Raw genomic sequence first — 23573 nt, 5'->3', positions numbered from 1 at the left:
CGGCAAGATGACGCCGCGGCAGCCAAACTTCCATCAACCCAGGAGGAAGTCGTCAAAAGAGGTAAGGAGGGCGGAATGGAGACGTCGGGCAGCGACGGTCGCAACAGTCCTTCAGCAGTCCTGCCAGCACATCTCTGAGCTCTCCTGGGGTGTATCGTATCTGGACCCATGGCCTTGTTCACTTTCCTTTTGCCTAGCTCCTCCCATACATTCTCATCTGTAAATTGAGTTTCATCTACTCCATGCCCATCTTTGACCTTATTAACCAGCAATGGTCCTTCTCCAGGGTCTTCTTTGGTGAATACTGAACTGAAGTATTTGTTTAATATTTCTGCCATTTCTTTGTCATTCTCTACACATTGCTCCTTGTCACCTTTCAATTTCACTATTACACTTCTGACCTCTGTTCCTTCACTGATATATCTGAAAAATGTTTTGTCTCCTAGCTTTACCTCTTTGGCCATCCTTTCTTCCACTTGACCTTTTGCTTTCCTTATTTCTTTCTTCGTCTCCCTCAGTTTTGACAGATATTCTTCCCTGTGATCCTTTTTTTTGAGATCTTTTATACTCCTTGAATGATATTCTTTTTGCCTTTATTTTTTCAGCCACCTCCTTAGAGAACCAGATCAGTTTCCTTTTCCTCTTAATCTTGTTTACTTTTCTAACATATATATTTGTTGCCTATGTAATAGCTCCTTTTAACCTTGCCCACTGTTGTTCTACCTCACCCAGTTTCTCCCAATCTTCCAATTCTTCCTCCAGATATATCCCCATTTTGACAAAAGCTGTATTTTTGAAATTCAAAACTCAGGTGTTCATGTGACTTCTCTGTGTGCTATTTGCAAAATCAAACAACACAGTCTGATGATCACTGGTGCTCAGGTGAGCCGCTACCAGAACATTAGAGACATTATCACTATTAGTGAGCATCAGATCGAGTAACACATGCTCTTTTGTGGGTTCCATTACCATTTGTTTGAGCAAAGCTTTTCCAATGAGTGGAACAATTTTAGAAACTTTTTGTGTGATGCAGCAGCAAAGATATGTAAATTGATATTACAGGCCTAGGTTAAAGCAACTGTTAATCTCCACAGATAATACACTCAAACTGTAAATAATTGTAACCAACTATTTACCATTGCTTTAACTCACTTAAATGTATATTAAAATCTGAGAAAAAAACTACAGAAATACCTACTGTGCCTGAATGTAATCCACTTTGAAATGCTTGAAAAGCAGAATATAAATTAAAGAACAAAGAACAATGCATCCCTAAAATAATTAAAAAACTGACATTCCAATTATTGCACTCTATGTGTTGTAGTTGATAATGGAAATTTCTGATTATTCTGCATGAGGCGTCGTTCTTGCTGTGCGTCCTGGCCGCATGGGTGCCGCGACCGGGCCTGCTCACCTCGCCCTACCTTCAACTAGCTCCGGCCTCGCCGCTGCTGCCAGCTCCCACCGTCCCCGTGGCTCACCACGGCCTTCTCCGGCTTCCTCCATGCCGCAGGCCTCGCAGTGGAGCTCCTGTCGGGGCTCCACGTCTTCGGCCGCCTCGGCCCCACCCCTAGGCGCACGCGTGGCTGACGTCCTCAGATTTAAAGGGCCAAGCGCAGGAAATTCGATCGGGGCGCAGATTGATGACATCACATGAAAGCCCTATATACAGCGAGGCCCTGTTCCCAGGACCTCGCCTTGGTAATTGGGTCGACATTCCGGTGTACTAGTTTGCCTGTTCCTTGTATCTGATCCTTGTTCCAGTGTCTCCTCCTTCCAGCATCTCCTTGTACCAGTGTCTCCAGTGTTCCTGTGTCCTTCCTGTGTTCTTACTCAGGTAGTACCTTCTTGGACTGATCTCTGGTACTGACCCCGGCCTGTCTGACTACTCTTTGTCTGCTGCCTGGAACTGACCCTCGCTTGCCTTGACTACGCTCGGACTGACCTTGGTACTGACCCCTACTTTGGCTGACCACTTCTGGATGGATACTCTGGCTTTGACCCTTGCGCTTCACTTGCACACTCTCTTCTGGCCTACCGTGACTACCAGACCAACCTGCTTGGATTCAACCCGTGGCCTTCATCAGACTAGACCCACAGGCGCTGCCTGTCTCGCCCGGAGGAACTTCCTGAACTGTTACCTTCCTGAGGTCTCCGGAACTTCCAGTTCGGGTCTGGTCCATCCCTTCAGCATCAGCCGCAGTCCCTTGCTCGTGGTGGGCACACCTCTCCGCTACCTCTCCGGGAGACCCTCTGAAGCCACCTACGTCCAGGCGGTCCGGGTACCCAAGGGCTCAACCTGCGGAAACCCCAGACTGTTATTGGCGAAGCTCCAGCTAGCCTCTGTCTCCTCATGTGCTCCACCTCCTGGTGGCAGGCGCTCTCTGGGTCTGACCAGAGGGCTATACCAATCCTGCACAGGCCAAGGTTCCACCTGCAGCGCAACAGTTCTGAATAATGTTCTTGGATATATACCCCTAAGGAAGGCAGTTTCGCCGAAACATGGTCCATGTCGCCTACATAGCTAAGTATTTTTGATTTTATGGTGGTAATCATAAAATAAAATTTATTATCTTTGAGGTTTTTGGACTGATGGGAGGTTGATGGTAAATGATTAAAATCTGCAATGAAGAAATGCTGATACTGCCTAAGGCCCATTGCTGGCGAGACCCAGTGGATTACACTAGTGGCGCGAGTATTTCTGATACCGTCAAGCTCTTTGGAAGTTGTAGAGAGAAAATTATTAAAAGCTTTTTGTATTATTAAGTATAATTTTCTTACACAAAATAATTTTTGTTTCCCTCTCATTTTTGGTTTTTGCTGATTTCTTTAAATTCATGAAGGCAAGTGTGGCTAAGAAAGGGGAGCTTTCAGATATATTTGAAATATGAGTAAGAATTAAATAAAGGGACCTCAATGATTTGCTTCGATTTGACATCCGACTATCTAAAACTCTCTTTGCTATTACTGCTGCATTAAACCTGTCCTGTTTCCAACTCAGATTTAATGTTATGCCTCTAAATTCAATTTTACATCAATGAATTATTAACTGGCCTATTGCACTAACTGTACATGCACATATACACAGTGCAGACTACCATTGCAAAGAAGCAAGCCATCTTTACAGCCTTCTTTATTTATTTATTTGTTTGGGGGGGGGGGGTTATACCATCATTTGGCAATGCCATCATAACGGTTGACAAAACAGTGCGTCAATCAGTTTACATTCATTAAAGTTAGAGTAGAAAATATATAATATTCCAAAAAATAAAAATGTAACAGTTAAAAAATAAATTGCACATCAGGAAAATACAGTAAAATCTTAAAAATACATAAACCATGAATATTATTAGTAAGAGCATCTTAAAATTATCATTACAAGAGTAAATTAACCTGTACTATTGTTACTTTCCCAAACCATATAGAGAAGGAAAGTGATAGTAGAAGAAAATGTTACCATGAGCTGTCTGCATGATTGAATGTAAATAGTCTCATTCTCTTTTTTTGTCCGTCTCTTGTGCCAGTTACGCTATAACTTCCTTGCTATTTCTTCAGAGGCCAATATTCAGTAAGCCGCTTAGTGGACAAGTTGCCTGGCTAAAATTAGTATATTGGATATTCAGTGAGATAAATTACCCACTTATCCGACTATACTTAGCTGGATAACTTTAAACATAACTGGATATTCTTTTGAATGTCTCTGGTTATGTATAAAGCTTTCCTGCCTTACGTGGCCAGATAACTTTATATTTAACTGATTATATTTAAAAGAATATAGCCAGTTAAATAGCGGTTCAGTGGAAAAAAAAATTGCAGGCCTGCAGGCCCAAACCTTTACCTACCCTACCTCCCTCCCAACCGAACTCCAAAAGCCTCGCGGGGCGGAGCTTTCTGCCCTCTTCTCAAAGCACGCCATTTTTCAGGATTACAAAAAATATATCAGGGTCGGGAGTCCTTGCAATTCATTGCCCTCTCCCCCACACCCCTGCTCCCACTTCCCATTTTTTAAATGCTAGCATCTGGTGTCCGGGCCTCCCTCCCTTCCCCCCTGAACATCCCAACCCTTTCCTTACTATACCCCTCCCCCGTACCTTTAGTTTTTGCATTTAATCACCCGTTTCATGGTAGAATCCTACCCCAATCTGGGCCCGGCGCATTTAATCACCCGTGTCACGGTAGCATCCTACTGCAATCCGAGCCAGATGTGCCCTGCCATTGCCAGGCCACTACGTTGGAAATGTACGCCTCCAACATAGTGGCCTAGCAATGGTAGATGCGCCAGGCCCAGATTGGGGTAGGATGCTACCGTGACACGGTAGCAGAAGAAGTACAAAAACTTAAGGTGAGGGGGAGGTTAGTAAGGAAAAGGCTGGGGTATCCAGGGGTGTGGGGGGAGCAGGGAGGCCCGGCCACCAGATACTAGCATTTAAAAAAAACCAGGAAGTGGGAGCAGGTCGAGGGGGGAGGCAATAAAGTACACATATATTTTAGGTGCGTAAAAATATAACATATGTGTAATACCCCCAGTTTATACATGGAGGCAGGTATAAGTATGCACACATACAAGTTTTGATAATACTTTCGCGTGTACTTGAAACCAGTAATTCACCAACACCTCTGCCAATACCTCCAGCCCATCTCCAGTTCACTGGACCCAATACTAGCACTTCACCCTGAACCCCCACCAGTTCACCCAGATATCACACCCAAAAACCTCAGACAAAAGACAAGTCCGATTTCACGTGCAGCAGTCAATTAACAGGTGGAAACGTGTATGAATAAGTTCATTAATAAATAAGCGTATACCTCTTACACAATAGCAACTACCGGGCGTGCCTCTGAACCCTGTCCTGGTACACCCCACTCCAGCCCCTTTTTCTTTCCTGTAAAGGAGAATACGCACATGCTCTTGTGTACATACTACTGATGCATACATGTGCTATTTTAATGAACGAACCCCCTCTGAAAATGTACTCCAATGGTTTTAGCACGCATGTTTTTAGGGGGTATGAAATGGGACAAAACGAAAAGCAAAGCAAAACTTTTTTTTTCCCTGCACAACCCTACCGGGCATATTAAGGTCCAGGTTTTTCCAAGTTCCCCAGACATAAACCTTCCATTGAACATTCACCCCCCCCCCCCCCCCCCCCCCCCCTCCTCTCATTAGCCCAGTTTTACCCAGGTAAAAAGAGGGCGGGCGAGGCACATTCCAGGGGTGGGCTTCAGTAGGAAACGCATCCGGGTAAGCTCCGCTGAATCCCCTCAGCTCGTTACCCAGGCAACTCCCGCATTCACCGTCCTGCTCAGTAATGTAAACACATACGGCCTTCACACCTTATACTCGTGCTGCGATCCCGACTTTCTAAGAAAATCTGGCACTGGTGTGGGATTCGTGTTCAGTCTCTAGGGGGGCGGCACCGTGAAGAGGCGCGGGCGAGCAGGCTCACCCTTATCTGCTGGGATCACCGGGGATCGCAGCAATAAACATGTCAGCGTCCTCTCAGCACAGTCACGTGCCGTTCCCGCCGTAGGACAGATTTTTTTCTGAGCCGCCCCGATGTTTACAAAATCGCCCGGCCACCTCACAGGCTCCGGCAGTGGCCTCTGACAGCTGAACGAGGCATTGCATCACGCTGGCTCCAGCCCACGCTGCAGCAGCAGCACAGCTGGCGACGTTCAACAGGAAAGCGGCGCAGGAGCCTGCCAGGTCAAATGCTGTTTGATCTGGAAATGCGCACATTCCAGGCATTCCCAGATACCTACCGGGAGAGTCGACCAAGTTCTGCGGATTCCTAAATGTATCGCCGCAAACGTGCGTGCCACTGTCAATACGCATAGCCTGATTTTAGTTTCAAACAATCAAACCTAAAAGACCAAAATAAACTAAAATAATCTGTACAGAACAATAAAGTGACGCAAAAGAGAACAGAAACACAATGACCTGCAGCATTTTACCTCTCTGACACGATTATTTTTACCCCAGCAGAGGTGGTGGGGGCAAAAAGAGGATACTTGAGGCAAGGGTGAGACGTCAAAGCTGGAAACCAAGTCGGGTGGACGGTTTTACAGCAGGTAGGAAAAATGGGCTTTGAGCTCTTTATCTAGAATCAGCTTCTATAGTGCTATCTGACAGTACTTATACATCTAGTAACATCAAGATATTGATTACTATTGCTATCATCTGGTACTCCAGTTAGGGTGAGAAAATTTAGCATGAAAGCAAATTTATTGAGCGGGGCCCATATTTGTCATTCTTTCTTTACAATCTACAACCATATTAAAATGATTTCAGGCATTCCTTTTCTGGCCCCTAACAAAGGGATCATTGAAACCATAAAATGCACTAGGGTTCTCTCTCTTTTAGATCCGGCTAAGCTCTTTTAAACAATTAAATAACATTTGTCAGCCCAATTCATATCGTTTACATTTCTTCTCTGTGACCGTTTCCTTCTCTTCATAGGTCTGTGCGCTAGGCAATGCATTGTCTATCTATTGTAACTTCTCAAGTTTCACTTAAGGCATCCTCACAGAGCTTTGCACTGCTTCAGTAAACTTCCTTTTTTTCTTCCTGCATTATACTAGCTCCTCACAAAAAGCTGATATGGGAATAGGGAAATGCTGCAAGCTGGAAGAGGCCAGCACTATATACTCATGATGCAGAATGAGATCAACGGGAAAAGAGGGAGGAGACCAAACACAGTACATGTAAGCTTGTGCTGCTGACAAATTTCAGTTCAATCAGGGTCAGTGCAGGGATGTTAGGCACCCTACCTGAACCTTTAGCCTTGTGCCTTTCCTCCCTATCCTTTCTGGGACCTCACCCTCATATCCCCCCCCCCCCTCCTCCAGCCTACCCCCTCACCTCTTATCTCATCTGACCAGACCTGAGTCTAGCACAGATCTTCAGGTGGCAGTAGCAACAGGAAGAAAATCAACGTGGGTCTGCAAGCCAGCACGTAGTCACAGGCCCCGCAGCGACCTTACACCCTCACATATGTTTTCTTGGTAACAGGAAGACCTGTGGAAGGAGGTGGAGCCACTACAGGGCCTGAGAGCATATGCCAGATCAAAGGCCTCACACTGATTTTTCTTCTTAAATCCTCTGCTACCTGTGCTTATTTTGGTTCTGGGCTGGCAGCAGGCCCGCGGGTTCTTTGTAGTTTGGTGACCAGGTTGCCTCCCATAACTCTAGCCTTGTGAGCTTCACTACTACATGAAATTCTCATCTCTCTTCTCTCAAGTCAGCCCCTTAGAGATAATGTGAAAATCTGTCCCACTGAACTGACAGCCAGACTGTGACAACTTGATATCAGTAATGCAAATCAGTAGATTGATATCTTTCATTTCCCACTGCTGAAGCATGCTTATTTATTTATGCATTGTCATGCACAGTTTGTCAATTTTTTGCTACCCAGCAAATTTTGCTGTTCTAGGCAATTTCCTAATTTTTCTAGTGAATAAACTGGCCCTTTAGTCAATAGAAATTTTTTCCAGCAATAATAGGAGGACAGATATTTAATAAGCCACATTGCTTATCACTGAATGAATGGAGGGCAAGAAAGTTTGAGCACAATTGTTCTGCTAGTTAAGCAGAAACTGGAACATATAATTCACACAGATCCTGTTGGCTCCAAGAGAGGAGTGACCAGAATCTGGGTTGCCTGTACAGCACAGTGCTACAGTCATGCCATGGAGGCAATTCCATACTTTACAATAATTCATAGATCTTCAGGGGCTTGCCTGAAGCCACCTGTAAGATGAAAGCCATATGTTATTTTTTCTGACCAAGTATTTTGTAATGCAACTTCTATTTTATTGTATTCTCATATTTATATGTCACCCTTCTCCAAAAGAGGACCCAGGGTGGCTTACAACAAAATGATAAATAAATACAATAAAATTCAAATAATTTGCAACATAACAAAATATAAAAATAATTATACAACTAAATTGAAAATACGAATAATCATCATAGCAAAAATATCATTACATAAAGACCAAAGAATAAAATTCACAAACTTAGTCTTCAGTCCTCACTGGGAACAAAGACCAAATTCATATACATCCACCCTCAAGTCAGTAATAGAAAGTTATTAATTACATACTGCATAGACACTCCCTGACATGCTCTAAATGACCCCCACCCCCTTTCCCAACCCTCAAGAGCATTTCTAGGAGATAATCGAAGAGACTTGCCCTTTCTGAGGTGACCAGCCACTAGCTAGCCACAGCAATGTCAAAAGGGGAGAGGAGTCCATCGCTGTCGGAGGAGCCAGGCCAGAATGTAAGGTGAGAACAAGGCAGGATTATCCTCTTCTGAAAACAAAGGCATGGAATCTCTCACTATCTGCAGACCAGAATAGCATAACAGACCACCCTAGCAGTCCTCTGTAAAAGAGGACTTGCTGTATATAATTACTTCTGACTGGTACTTGCCATCAGGTACCTCAGAGCAGTCTACATGGCTTTATCGGACACAGAAGGCTGTTACTCTCTAGTTCTTTGGCCGATAAGGGCTGGCAGGAGTTCCTCGCTCCTTTGTGAGGAAAATGGAGCTTGCCATCCTCTTTGTCTGGGGAGAACCAAGCTGTCACATGATCCTGTTACAAATCTCTCCGAAAGAAAGGACCAGTGTTCTACGATAGATTACGATATATTGGTTATGGCTTATGATATGTTCATCTTTTAAACTGCATGCCGTTTTGAGTAATTTTTAAATTCAAATTGAAAACTTGACTAGATAAAAACAAGATTTTATCAGTCTGCAAATAATGGGGTCAATGTTTGAGTTTAACATGCTTGTGTACTTTTGTAGCTGCATGCCTTGCACCTGCATAGTTTCCCTTTGCAAAGTACCTGTGGACCTTGGTCCTGCTTTTTCTGGGTTCAGCTACACACTTGAAAATAAAGTTGCAGATTTAAAAATCAAGTTTGCACACCTATTTCCCCCCCCCTCCCCCGCCCTCAGGTCAGTCCTTTGTTGTTTTTTTTTAAACTGTGGCTAGATTTAACTGCTCTTAGGGGTGCAACCTTTGCCCCAGGGAATCTACCTGGGTAACTCAGTTACTTGGCCAGGTCCCCTTTGAAAATTCTTCTCAACACTTTCAACTTCCATTGTTCTTTATTACAGATACAGGCCTAGTACTTTAAAATCAAGAAAATGTGTTACTATCCTGTGATTAATATTGAAGAGATTTGATAGTGGTGGGAAAACAACTGCATAAGAAAGCTTTTTCCCTGGTTTTCCCTGCAGATACACAGGGAGAGATGTTCAAGTCTTTCACACCTTATCAGCAGAGCTGTCTGACTTATGCACTGGGATAAAGGAGCTCAGAGGGCCTCTGTTCAAGCGCTCATGTCAGATAGCATCAAACTGAGAACAGAGAATTATCCATCGTTTACTCCACTCAGATGGAGAAGCCAGAAGATGGAACAATGGTTATCAATACCTCTATCCATCAACCAAAAGCTGAGGTACACCCAACATCTCACTGTACACTGCACACTGTGATGAGAAAATACTATAGCTGGGCTGCCCAGCAGTGAGAAGATTTAAGATACAGACCGCATATCCATTGAGGAGATCGTTGAGCAACTTTAATTGAAATGGGATAAAAGAATGAACAGCTAACATCCAGGCCGAAGCAATAAGTGGTGCTCAGCACAGAGCACGGTTTAATCCTCAGTTGTGTACACATTAATTTTGTAAGCAAACTTATCTGCCAAAGCAGCAAGGAGTCTTGGGTAGAACACTCTGCATTTAAGTTAGCACCCTCGCTTGTAAATTCCACGCCAATGATGGCATTAGCTATTACCTCCCAATGCTGAAGTGTTTTCTTAGCGCTAGAAACTTAAGTCCTAGTAAGAGGTGGACTAGGAGTTGTCATGTGGTTGGTATTTTGTGCACAAAAAGCATGCACATGATTGTTGTACAGGCTAATGTACATGCCAAAAGCAGTGTTAAAAGGACAATGTCATGACACCTTGCTAAAAAAAGAAGCACTGGTTCTTAAAGGTATATTCCTCCAAGGGGGAGGTGGCCAGCCAGGCAGAAGACTGTGTCCTACTCTGCTCTTTATTCCTATGCTGCTCCTGTCTGGGGAATTCCCTTGCACTGGCCTACTCAGCCCTGACAGGAATGGGCAATTAAAAAGTGATCTTCAAACATTTAAATAAAAGATGTTTTCACAGGGTAGAGAAATTAAAAAATAAATTAAACTAAACACTGCAAAGTGCTCCTATCTGAGAATTGTTCCTTTGTACCAAAGGCTACTGCATGGCCAACATCACCACAGATCCTTCATCTACTCTGACGCACAGCCTACACTCCATCTCACCTCAAACACACCACCTGCATCTCGTCTTGTGCAATACCGCAACATCCTTTAACAGATCTTCTTTAAATATCAAAGCCAGATTCAAATATCTGTGTGCTCATGAAGCCATATGGTCACTCTAGCACATACTGAGATGAAGTGGCTGATTTGCCCAGAGTTTTCTCCCATTCTAGGATTATGATAAATCAGGTGCTCAGTCTCGAACAATGTCCCAAAAGTTAAAAGCTGTGCATTAAGATCAATAAGCTATCAAATGCAATGCTCATCATTGCTAACACGCTTTCCTCTCAGACTGTCTGAATCTGTTGAAACAACTCTCACTGTTTTCACTCTGACATTACCTTTCAACAGCAGTGCGAACAAAGAGTGGATATGGGTCCAGTAACCCAGTTCCTCCGCCATAACTGGGAACTCTCCAGCTTTGGCCTGGAGCCTCTGGAATTCTAACGGAATTGCCAGGTCTCCGGGCCAACATCAGAAAACTCCAGGTCCTGCTGCAGAAGCAGACCCTGGGAAAAAAAAAAAAAGTCACCGGGCATGCGGCTGAAGGGAGATCTATCGGGGCTGCACAAGCGGAAGGAGGAGGGGTGTGGGCCCCTTGCCAGAAGGAAGAGGCCCGTTGAGCCATATGCGCAAGGAGGAGGAGCATGGTCTCCCTGCCGGAATGAAGACAGGCTGCGAGTGCACTCAGGCAGAAGAACAAGGAGCATCTTCCCACCCCTGAAAAAAGGAAGGGATCCATCACCCGTGCAGCTGCAAGGAGGAGGCGTGTAGGAAAGAGGAGGAGCTATATTGGGCCCACGCAAGTGAAGTTGCTTGAAGGAGATCTGTCCACACTGGAAGAAGAGGCTGCTGTCATTGGTAGGTTTGGGGTGAGGACTGGGTGTGGAAGAAAGAGAGAAGTGAATGTGCATGCATGCATAAGATAGAGGGAGTGAAGTGTGTGTGTGTGTGTTGTGTGTGAAAAAGGGAGAAGAGTGAGTGCATGTATGTGTGTGAGTGCATGTGCATGACAGAGGGAGAGAAGTGTGTGTATATGTGAGAAAGTGCATGTATGTGTGTGAGTGAACATGTGAGTGTGCTATTGAGAGAAAATTTGTGCGCATGCTGCTACCGCATCCCACCCCAACAATCTCATGGTGACAGGAAATCAAAAGTTCCCAGGTTTGCTCCAGGCTCCTTCCTTCACGTGCTTCTGCCAGCAGCCAACGGGAGGCAGTGAGCAGGCCAACCCTGCTCTCAGCCGCATTTCATCCAGGCCTTTCCAACCCGCCCCCTTCCCAAACCAAGGGGGAAAACAAAGAAACAACAGGCAGCCCGCCCAAAGCCTAATCTTGGGGCCCTGCCTGGGTCCCCCTGACCACCAGTGTAAGTAAAAACTAATTTTTATTTATTTATTCATAGGAGAGAAGAGAGAGAAAGCACCTGAGTCAATGAATGTGTGTTTCTGACTGAGAGTTAGTGTGTGTGTGTCAGTGAGTGCTGTGAGAATGCATGAGTCAGTGAGCAGGTGCAACTGTAAGCATGTATGTGAGCATGACAGCACATGAGTGTCAGTGAACAAGTGTGTGTGTGTGAGGATGAGAGAGAGCATGAATCAGTATGTGAGAATGAGAGAGTGCAACTGTAGCATGTATGTGAGCATGACAGCACATGAGTGTCAGTGAACAAGTGTGTGTGTGTGAGGATGAGAGAGAGCATGAATCAGTATGTGAGAATGAGAGAGAGCATATGTGAAAGTCGGTGAGCATGTATGTGTATGGGTGTGAGAGCATGTATGTGAGCAGTGAGTGTGTGTGAACAATTCAGTGAGTGAGCCTGTGTGAGTGTCAGGGACCATTTGTGAGTGAACATATGAGAGAGAGTGTGTATATGAATGAACATGTGTGTTACAGAGTGTCTGTATATGAATGAGAGAAGAAAGTTTGTGCAGGTCACCACCTCTGACTAATTCACAACAATCTCAGGGTGTCTGGAATCAACAGTTCCTAGGTATGGAGAGCAGGATAATTTTTTTTTTAATCCTTTATTCTTTTTAATTATTGGATGGTATTTCATGTGTGTGCTGTTTTAAAATATTTTATAGGTATTAAGGACATTTTTAAAACTTTCAATTTTTGATTGTTGGATGCTGTATTCATCAGCTGTTTTGAAATATTCTTTTTATTAGTATGGTTTTAGTATTATAATTTATATTTTGTAGAGGGGAAGGTTGTTAACTTTTTATTTAAACAAAGTCAGAATACAGACATGGTGTTTATATCTTACATAAGTCTCTGAAAATCACAAACCAAAACACAACATCAAAATATCGTCCCCTTCCAGTTATAGAGAATGATAAAATTTCCAATAAGGGTCCCAGATCTTGTTATATAACAACACTTTATCATTTAACATCAATGTTAACTTTTCAATTAAAGCAACTGAATGGATTTGAGTCCGCCAATGGTCCAATGTTGGCACAGATTTCCATTCCAAAGCAATGGATAAGCGCGTCGCTTGGAGGAACTGTTGTATCAACAGTTTCTGATACTTGCCAAGTCTTTGATTACCCCATAGACCCAAGAGACAAAGCCCAGGGTTTAAGACCACCAAACATTCCACTATTTGTCCAGTTATGCATCCCACTCTGCCAAAAGAGAGTAAATATATGGGCAATCCCACCAAACATGCAGATATGAACCCGTTTGCCCACAGATTCTCCAATAGAAATGTGAGGCGGTGGTATCAAATTTACAATAGAACTTGGGATATCTGTAACTTCTCATTACTAATCTGACCAACAATTCCAGTCTTTTATCACATAAAGAAGATTTGTGCACTTTATGCCAAATAAGCCTCCACGCCTTAGGTTCTAGCCGTAACCCCAAGTCAGTTGCTCATCGTTCCTCAACATTCAAGGTGGGGGGGGGGGGGGTACGATTTAGATGGGATTGCACAATTGCCCTGTAGAGAATGGAACAGACTTTCCTCCAGGTAGGGCCCCCGGCAAAAGCTAGCTCGACCAGTGAGGGCCTAACCCATTGCCAACCCTCCAGCACCTCAAGCAAATAAGTGTAATATGAGTGGGACTGGGTAGGGATTTCAAACTCTTCTTGAAGCTCCTCAAAGGATCTAATCCTATTGTCTTCATACAAATCATTCAAACATTGCAGTTCTGCCTCCCACCATTGTTTTGCCTCACAGCTATAAGTATGTGTTACGAATGTCACTGCCCGACGTCTCCACTCCGCCCTCCTTACCTCTTTGGTGACTCCTCCCGCGGTTGAAGGACGTCTGGCTGCCGCGGCGTCTGCCTGCCGTCCTCTCTGGCATCCCCGGTCCGGCTTGGGCGCTGCAACCCGCCACGTTGTTCAGCTGCCATAGGGCACGCACGCCGCGCAGCCCTGCTTCTTATTCCTTCTTTGGCGTGAACCTCAGGGGCGTCACCCTGTGATGACGTCACGCATCCCGGATACAAAAGCCTACTCTGTTTGCCAGCTAAACGAGTTAGCAAGGGACTCCTTACTGACGGGATTCACTCTCCGTACCTAGCTACTCTGCCTCTCCCTATTGGACTTACTCTATCGGGGTACCCGCTCCTCGGGGGCCTCTCTCTTTTCTTTCAGGTCGCTGTCTGAAACCGGTACTCGCTTCTCGAGGGCCCATGTTCCCGGACTTGCTGCCTGAGCTCACTTCTGCTTGGAAGAAACTGCTGCCTACACCATCAGTGAGTTACCATCTAGATTCTCTCAGAGCTGTTCCCTGGAACCAGGTACTCGCTCCTCGAGGGCCTGCCTCTATTCCAGCTTCTATGTTACCTTCCGAGAGAAACCGCTGTATGAGTATTCAACCAACGAGGCTCCATACCAGAACCCTGTGTGTGCTCCATTGTACTCACTATCTCAGTTTCTCTCCACTACAGCACAGCTATTGAGGGATCGCTGTTCCAGAGTCCTGAGGAACTACAAGCCCAGCCGAGCTTCATCTCTACTCACTACTGCCACCTCTGGTGGCTTCTCAACTAAAAGATAATTCTGTGTTGTGTGTCCTAAAGCTGAGCCTGACCCGTGGCCCTCACAGGACTTCCCCTGTGGGCGTGGTCATCTGCCACAGTGTCCAAGGGTCCACCCAAAACCTTACAAACAATAACAGTATGTAGGGACAGAGCCGGGCTCTTCCACTGGGGCGAAAATGCCATGGGGCCCTTTCCAATAATACCCAACCCTCTACATAGTGCTCTCCAAGATTTAACTGTACAGGCGATGGTGGGGCAAATTCTGCAGGCCCTTCTACCCCAAGGGGATAGTAAAGGAGAGGTAAGCAAGGAGAGAAGATCAGTGTCCCCCGCCCATGTTCCTCTCAATAGCTAACCATGGTGACAGTCTATCTCTATATAACCAGGAAAAGATTCCCCGCATGGCTTGTAGGTCCGGAAACGCCATTCCTTAGGTCTGCACAGGGTATGCAGCTTAACCCTTGCTGGTTTACCACCCCACAAAAACTCCAAAAGCATGCTGGTCACCGTCGTAAAAAAAATGTTAGGAAGAAAGCAAGGCAGATGTTGAAATAAATAAAGTAACCTTGGCAAAATGTTCATCTTGATAACATTAATTCTACCTCCCCAAGAAATATAATAACTCTTCCAGTCCCGTAGATCTGCTGAATCTTGGTGAAAATTGGTGCATAGTTGAGCTTATAAAGATCCCCAAAGTTGCTGGGCACATAAATACCAAAATACTTAATATGATATAGTGCTTTTTTGAAGGGAGCGAAACAAGCAGGAATATCCCCCACCTTACTAATGCCAATAGGAAGATTTCCGATTTGTGTTAATTCACTTTCTTTCCAGCAACTTCCCCAAATGTCGCCAATTCCACTAATAACATTGGCCCCAATCTTTTAGGCTTGGACAAATATAATAACACATTGTCTGCATATAGAGAAATAAGATGCAGTTTTTCTCCCACTGGTATACCCCGTATCTCCCCATTAGCCCGCAGACGGATTGCCAAGAGTTCTATGGCCAGGTCAAAGAGCAGTGGGGATAACGGACAGCCTTGTTGAGTACCCCTCTGAATAGGGAAGGAGTCCAAAATATACCAATTCATGATAATTCGAGCCTCAGGTGCTCATACAACGTCCGGATATATTTTGTGTTTTTATTGTTCTATGTTAAGGAACGGTGAAGTTTTTCTTTTTCCATTGTTGTACTGCTTGTCTGGCTTTGTTGCGGTTTCCAGTTCAGTTTTTGTCTGCATGTTTCTATTTATACTTTGACCTCCCTATTCTGTATTTGGTGAGGATCTTTCTATGTTCTGTATATGTGACTGAGGTGAAGTATTCTTCTAGCGGGTACTTTCTGTGTAGGGATCTATATATTTATAAATGATCTAGAAAGGGGAATGAAAAGTGATGTGATCAAATTTGCAGATAACACAAAATTATTCAGGAGTAGTTAAATTGCAGGAGGATCTTGCGAAACTGGGTGACTGGGCGTCCAAATGGCAGATAAATTTAATGTGGACAGGTGCAAGGTAATGCATATAAGGAAAAATAACTCATGTTGTAATTATAAGATTTTGGGTTTCTTATTAGGAGGAAACAGATGTAGGTGTCATAGTGGACAGTACATTGAAATTGTTGGCTCAATGTGCTGTGGAGGTCAAAAAAGCAAACAGAATGTTAGGAATTATTAGGAAAGGGATGGTGAATAAAACAGAGAATGTCATAATGCCTCTGTATCACTCCATGGTGAGACTGCACCTTGAGTACTGTGTTCAGTTCTGGTTGCCACATCTCAAAAAAGATATAATTGTACTGGAGAAAATACAGAGAAGAGCAACCAAAATGATAAAGAGGATGGAACGGCTCCCCTATCAGGGTTGTTCAGCTTGGAGAAGAGATGGCTAAGGGGGGATATGATGGAGGTCTACATAATCATGAGAAGACTAGAACAGGTAAATGTGAATCTATTATTTACTCTTTCAGATAATTCAAGGACTAGGGGGCATTCTGTGAAGTTAGCAAATAGCATAATTAAAACAAAAGGGAGAAAATTCTTTTTCACTCAACGCACAATTAAGCTCTGGAATTTGTTGCCAGAAGAAATGATTAAGGCACTTAGCAAAGCTGGGTTTAAAAAAGGTTTGGAGAAGCTCCTGGAGGAGAAGTCCTCTCTAGAAGACCTCTCTAGAAGTCCTCTCTAGAAGACCCTGCGAGGTCCACCTAAGACCAGGCTTCCAGATAACCAAGGGCTCAACCTGCTCTTGGTCAAGTTGACTTAGGGAATAGCCACTGCTTATTACCAGCATTAGTAGCATGGGATCTAATTAATGTTTGGGTACTTGACAGGTGCTTGTATCCTGGATTGACCACTGCAGGACTTGATGCTGGATTTGATGGACCATCAGTCTGATCCAGTAAGGCAACTTCTTATATTCTTATGTTTCTGGCTTGTTCTGCTTTCCTTATAGGAGGTGTATTGGTGTTTTAGGGCCTGATGTAATATTTGCAGTGTTGCTTTTCATGGGTAGGGTTGATACTGTTTGAGTTCTGGCAGTTAGTTCTGTTTTGCCATGGGAGGTGTACTGTATTGTAGTTTGTAATTCAGTTTATTCAAAGCTTTCTGCGGGCCAACCTCACACCTAACGCACTTTACAATAGGCCTAATACCAAATGGGTTGTAAGTATCTTGCTTTTTTGTGGGAGTTTTCCTGAAATATCTCTAGAACCCTGACCTTCGCATCATCCCTTCCCCAGCATTTCAAATCACCAAGTGGGCTAGCCCCCCCCCCCCCCGCCTCCTCTCTCTGTTATCTGACCTGCACCATGCCTTGGGGGGGGGGGGGGGGTTCCTTGTCTCAGGCAGCAGATTGCCCTGAACTGCTCCTGGTGCCTGGGCTCTGGCCTAGGCCAAGTCCCAGCCATAGGGACCCGGTGTCTGGAACGGGCCCCGATGTCGAGGCTGGGCCCGGGCTCCAGCCTAGGCTGAGACTCATGCGTCGGGACCCAGCCTCCAGGCAAGGTCCTGGCATTGGGCCTGGGTCTAAGTCGAGGCTCAGGCATTGAGACCTGGCCTCTGGACCAGCCCCTAGCATCAGGCCTGGATCTTGGTCGAGGCGGAGGCCCCGGCATCTGGCTAAGGCTCCAATATTGGGCCTAGACTGAAGAGTCAGGACCAGGCCTCCAAGCCTCAGCCTTGCATAGATGTTAGGCCAAGGTCATAGCGACTTACCGTGGTCTCAGCCTATGCAAGGCCAAGACTTTGACCTGGGCTTAGGCCTCGTAGCAGATCCTCACCTGACCAGGTAAGTGGGGGTCAGCGTGATCCTGGCCCTGGCATTTTTCCGGATGGGAGGATGGGTGGTGTTGGGAGGCCTTGGGCGTCCCCATTTACTTTTTTTTGTTCTGTTGCGTCCATTGGTCTTTGACGGCTTTGCCCCGCCTTTCTCTCTCTACTTGTGGCTCCTCCCGCTCACCTTGGACTGATGGCCACTGCAGCATCTGTTTGATGACCTCTCCAGTGTCCCCGGACTGGCTTTGGTGCTGCCTCCTGCCATGCTCCTCCAAGGTACCTCTAGGGCGCACGCGCGCCACCCTCATCTTTATTTCCAGGTTGGCGTGAACCTCAGGGGTGTTCCCCCTGTTCTGACGTCACAACTCCAGGGTATATTTGCCTACTTCATTTGCTAGCTCGTCGAGTTAGCAACCGGAACTTTACAGATGGGATTCGCTCTCAGTTCCTAAGCTACTCTGCCACTCCAGCTCTACTGGAACTCTTACTACCCTTCAGAGCCTCTAACGGGATACCCGCTCCTCGGGGGCCTCTCTGCTTCTTTCAGGTGCTATCAGGAAACCGGTACTCGCTCCTCGAGGGCCCATGTTCCCTGTGTCGCTGCCTGCAACTTCTACCTTCTACTTGGAAGAACTAACTACAGTCATCATCTGTGAGTACAAGAAACATCTCTCTCTACAGTACCGCTTTGCCGGAATCAGGTAGTCGCTCCTCGAGGGCCTGCCTTCTGCTCTGGTGCCAGACCTCTCGTCTAGTGGAATCTTGGCTACTGCTAGTGAGTACAACGCTACCAATTTTCTCTGCTCTAAGGGATCAGGTACTCGCTCCTCGAGGGCCTGCTCTCCCTGTCTTGGAGCTTTCCTATTCTACTTGGGACTCTGAATGCTAATTCTATTGTGAGCTCATAACTCTCAGTCTCTTTCCACTACAGCACTGCTTACAGAGGAACCGTTCCAGCGTTCTGTGAGAGACGCGCCCAGCCGGGCTCTACAACCACTACTCGCTACTGCCACCTCTGGTGGTTCCAAATACTGTTTAATAAAAGATTCAAATCTGTGTTTGTCTGTCCGGCGTTTAGCCTGACACTGTGGTCCCTCACGGGACTGCCCCCTGTGGGCGTGGTCAGCTGCCACAGTGTCCAAGGATCCACCCAAACACCAATAACCATAACATGTTCATTTTTCTTTTGTAAATGCTTGATTTGTTTCTTTTAAACAAAAGAAACAATCAAACATTAATCAAATCAAAATTCTTGTGGAAAAAAGTTCCTAAAAACAAACCGAAACATGAAACAGATTATTTACCCCTGCATATCCTAAATAGTGCCTTTTATCCAATACATCATCATACTTTACTATCATAGCACAGTGGAGATTTCACACACACACACACACCCCTCTGCTCCCTCTGAGGTAAAAGGCGATGCAGTATGCGTCTGGCAACTGGACTGCAGAACCACTCCCAGGGCTACCAACTGAACCAGCTGTTGGCAACTGGCTTTTTTGCTACAACCCCTCTGTTGGGTTTTAGAACAGGAGGTTCTGACCTCAATCAGTAGTGCCAAGATTAGAAATAACCACCACAGTGCATCGTGATGTCCTATCCAAAACCAGAAATGACACCCCACCCCCACCCCCCACCACCAAAAAAAAAAAAAGAAAGCATCCTTCACAAACTAGGTCCTTCAGCAGCTTGGAACTTGCAAAGAAGAAAAACTTTGTTTTTAACCAAAAAACATTTGATATAGGGAAGCAAAGTGACTGTTTAGGGCCAGGCAGGAAGCCAGCAACAAAGTCTGAGCTCATATCCTTAGAATTCACCCAACTGCTGGGGGGGGGGGGGAGGGGAGTGGGTGTTATAACTGCTGGACCTAACTTCCCTCCCTCCCGCCTTTCTCCTTGCTGATACAAATGATAAACAACTGTACAGCCTCCCTTGCTTTTCCATATCTGTTTCAAAGTATTTCATCTCCAATTCGATTCATTTGTAAGCAGCCTTTTTGACAGAATGCAGTGCCAGCCTATGTGAGCTCTTGCTGGCAGCCCTTTAAATGTTTTTTTATCAGCAGTTCCAAAGCACGCCAGATGCGAGGAGAAGTCTTCTAACAGATAAAATATGCATTTATATGTACAGATATTGTATTTATAAGACTGCACAGGGCTTTTCCCCTGCACAGTCCATTTGAAAAGAAAAACAAAACAAAACAAAAACCTACAACTGTTTCTATTCTCTGTGTGCTCCCCTTCTCTTTCCTGCAGGCTGCCTACCCCTGCTGCTCTGCCTCTTAAACCTAAAAAGAAGTGCCAGGACTGTGTTCCATCCCGTTCCCCCACAAATTAAGCCCTGAATTTTCAAACCCTCCCTGAATGTACAGTCTTCCTCATTTTCTCTCTGTTTAGGCACTTTTTAAACTGGGTGCCATGTTCAGGCCTGCTTTTAAGGCTGCTCCCACTCATGTCTCCTTCCATGGCTATCAGATTTTATAAATCTTATATTTGCACCTTTTTTTTTTTTAGTGATTATACCATTAACAGCATAAACCTCCCTAACCCAAATATTAATCATCCAGTACCTTTTCTTATATTCTTTCTCCTCTGCTCATTTACCTAATGCCACCTATTTTGGCACTCTCCATCCAGCCTTTTCCTCACACTTGACCAAACATCTTCAGCTCTTAAAGCTGCATTCGTGCTAACATACATTTACTATTTTGTTTTACAAATGCCAAAATGGGGCTCTTAAGGGTTCCTGCAGTTGGGCTGGTAAAAATATCCCAAGGGTATTTTAATGTACAATGTCTGACTTTGTTCAAGATGACATATTCTGAAAGCAAATCTGGTAAGTGGAAGAGTCAACATGTGCTCTTTAGGTTCTATCCAAAGTTCCCCTTGCTGCTACCTCAGTGTCTACCACCTGCTTGCACTTTTTAATTGAATTAGAGATTACTCATTACGAAAATCCCACTGGGGAGCTGATGGGTTTATGAACTAGACACTCCACTGCCTTACTGCTCCTGGCTCTTCTAAATCTCCTTTATACTCACATTACCTCATGCTTACGTTATGGACTTCAATAAACTAAACGGAAGATAAAATGCTATTACAGGAACTTCAGAAGACTGAAATGGGGCCAACATACAGAGATTCTGAACTTTGACCCCTGTGCACAGTAACAAGGTTTGGGCTTTCATATTTAATAATCTCACTAAATCAGTACATAGTGCTTTACCATTAAATACAAGCGAACCATCTGACACAGAAATATTTCAATGAAAACCAAAACTTTTTCATGCCTGATACTGCTACATTCTGGAAAAATATTTGAATTTTTAGACGACCTTCCTAACAAGAACGAAAATTATTCTTCTTTTGAGAGTACTGCATTCAACTGTAGGAGTCATAATTTTGGAAACAGGGAAAAGGGCTCAAAAGGTAAAATAATATGGCTTGGGGCAACAGTGAAGCCCTATCGCCTTCAAATACTCACAAGGTCATTTCTTTGCTGTAGGATCCTCCATCCTTTCTTCAGTTTCTTAGTGAAGAATGGAATGGGATGCCAATATCTGCAATCAGAAATGCCTATAAAGGATCTCTATACGCACCACCGGTCAAAACCACTTTAAGAAAACGTGCTATTTCCACAGCCGGGCCCAGCCTTTGGAACTCGCTACCTCCTGAGCTTCGCCAAGAACCCTCTCTTCAAACTTTTAAGAAACACCTTAAAACATGGCTCTTCAGACAAGCCTTCCCAGAGTCTCAACAACACTCGGACACTGGTCAAAGGACATAACAGGTCACCAGGGAGCCACTGGTCAAAAGACATATCAGGACATTAGGGAGATACATGATCACCCTTAACTTCCTTAGCATATTCCCCTGACCATGATTCAATGTCACACATCCTTCCCCTCCTCCTCCTTCCCTCCATCCTTCAGCCTGATCCACTTAGCTCTCTCTTCCCTCATTGCTACCCTACGCCTTTGGGCCCCCGCCATGCCTTATTTATTCCTCAGACTCATAATGATACTCCATTAGACGTATTATTTTATGTAACACCCACATCCACTGTTGTTTGTTGCTCTATTTATTTTGTTATTCATTGACAAATTGTTTTTTACAGTTGTTTGTTATTTGATGACTTGTTCTATGTTCATTGCTCAATGTTCAATGTAACGCCATAGCCGCAACTGTTCTGTTTATATGGAAACCGATATGATTTGATATTTTTTTTCAAGAATGTCGGTATATAAAAATTCTAAATAAATAAGTGTGCCCTCATGCCTGTCAGCTACCACTCTGAACCTACTACTACTATCTGGTTCAGAAAAAGCTATCAGCACTTGGAGGGACGAGCCTTTGACATCTAAACATTAACGGGCCGATACAGAAAAACCCATGGGAGAGCCGGCGAGCGCCCGCTCTCCTGGCGCACGCCCAGGCCACTCTCCTGGGCGCACGATTCAGAAAAAAAAATATGTAAATGAGGGCCCACGGTAAAAGGAGGCGCTAGGGACACTAGCGCGTCCCTAGCACCTCCTTTTTGACAGAAGCGGCGGCTGTCAGCAGGTTTGACAGCCGACGCTCAATTTTACCAGTGTCGGTTCTCGAACCCGCTTACAGCCACAGGTTCGGAAAACAGACGCCAGCAAAATTGAGCGTCCGTCTTCACCCGCGGGCCGCGGGCAGATTTTTACATTTTTTTTAAAAATTTTTAAATTTTCTTTTATTTTTGGGGCCTCCAACTTAATATCGCTATGATATTAAGTCGGAGGGTGTACAGAAAAGCAGTTTTTTCTGCTTTTCTGTACACTTTCCCGGTGCTGGCCAAAATTCTGCCTTTGGCAGGCGTTAATTTCTGAAAGTAAAATGTGTGGCTTTGCTGCACATTTTTCTTTCTATATCACGCGGGAATGACTAATAGGCCCATCAACATGCATTTGCATGTTGCGGGCGCTATTAGTTTCTGGGGGGTTGGCCGTGCATTTTCCACACGCTATTACCCCTTACTGTATAAGGGATAAAAATAGCGATTCGAAAACGCGTGACCAAACGGGAGCTAACAGTGCACTCAGCCTGAGCACACTTTACTGCATCGGCCCGTAAGCGAGTTAAACGCTATGCCTAAACAGACAGCATCACTGTGGTTGTCCCATGGGATGGGCAGAACATTTTAATCTGCCAGTTTATTTAACTTCCTTTAATCTTACCTAGCTTTTGTAAAACTTTCTGAATTAAATCCTGTTCTAGGGTAACTGAAACCCATGGCTTTCTGAACCAGAAGCCAAGAAGGGGATGAAAAAATCTTTAAAGACAGAAGGATTAATGTATTTTTATTTAAGAACTCCATTGGTGCAGGGAGGGAGGGAGGGAGGAATATAATGGAGGGGTGGTTTTGGGTTTTGGAGGGAGGAATAGAATGTAGGGGTGGTTTTGGGTTTTGAGAGAAGGGATGGGAGTTAAATGGACTAGGAAGAGAAAAATGAACATAAGAGTTTTACAAAAATATGCTGTATGTAATCAGATATATATATTGTAATGTTCATTATTGTATGTTTTTTTTAAAAATAAAAACAGATTTATCATAAAGACAGAAGGATATAACAAAATACTTTGCAACAATATTTTTCTGGCTTAAGAAGAAAAGTTGGTCATTTTTCTCTTGTACTCTCTTGTCTGATTTTTCCCTGTTCCTTACTTGTCTGAAAAGCAGTGTGAAATACTCAGAGAAAGCCAAATGATGTATGATTAATGATACAGTACTGTTTATTCATTTATTATTGGTGCAATAAATCTTCCATCCCACCAAAGCTTCATAAACAAAAATCTGCTTGATATGGAAATATTGCTTATGCCCACCAAGAACTCAGTTTTCCCAAACAGTAAAGCGAACTGTCAGCTGGAAAATATTAGTGTGATCTACGATAAAATAAAAGGATATTCTAGACAACTATTGGCCAAACA

General features: G+C 44.5%; 1 protein-coding gene across 1 annotated transcript in view; it reads right to left on the bottom strand.

Annotated features, from left to right (window-relative positions):
• PRKCE (protein kinase C epsilon) overlaps nucleotides 1-23573 on the bottom strand; it is a 1012677-nt gene that overhangs the window by 873094 nt on the left and 116010 nt on the right.

Source organism: Rhinatrema bivittatum, chromosome 3 (genome assembly GCF_901001135.1).
Source record: "Rhinatrema bivittatum chromosome 3, aRhiBiv1.1, whole genome shotgun sequence".
NCBI classification, from domain to species: domain Eukaryota; kingdom Metazoa; phylum Chordata; class Amphibia; order Gymnophiona; family Rhinatrematidae; genus Rhinatrema; species Rhinatrema bivittatum.
The sequence above is the reverse complement of the archived record's forward strand: the minus strand, read 5'-3'. Positions and strand labels throughout refer to the sequence as shown.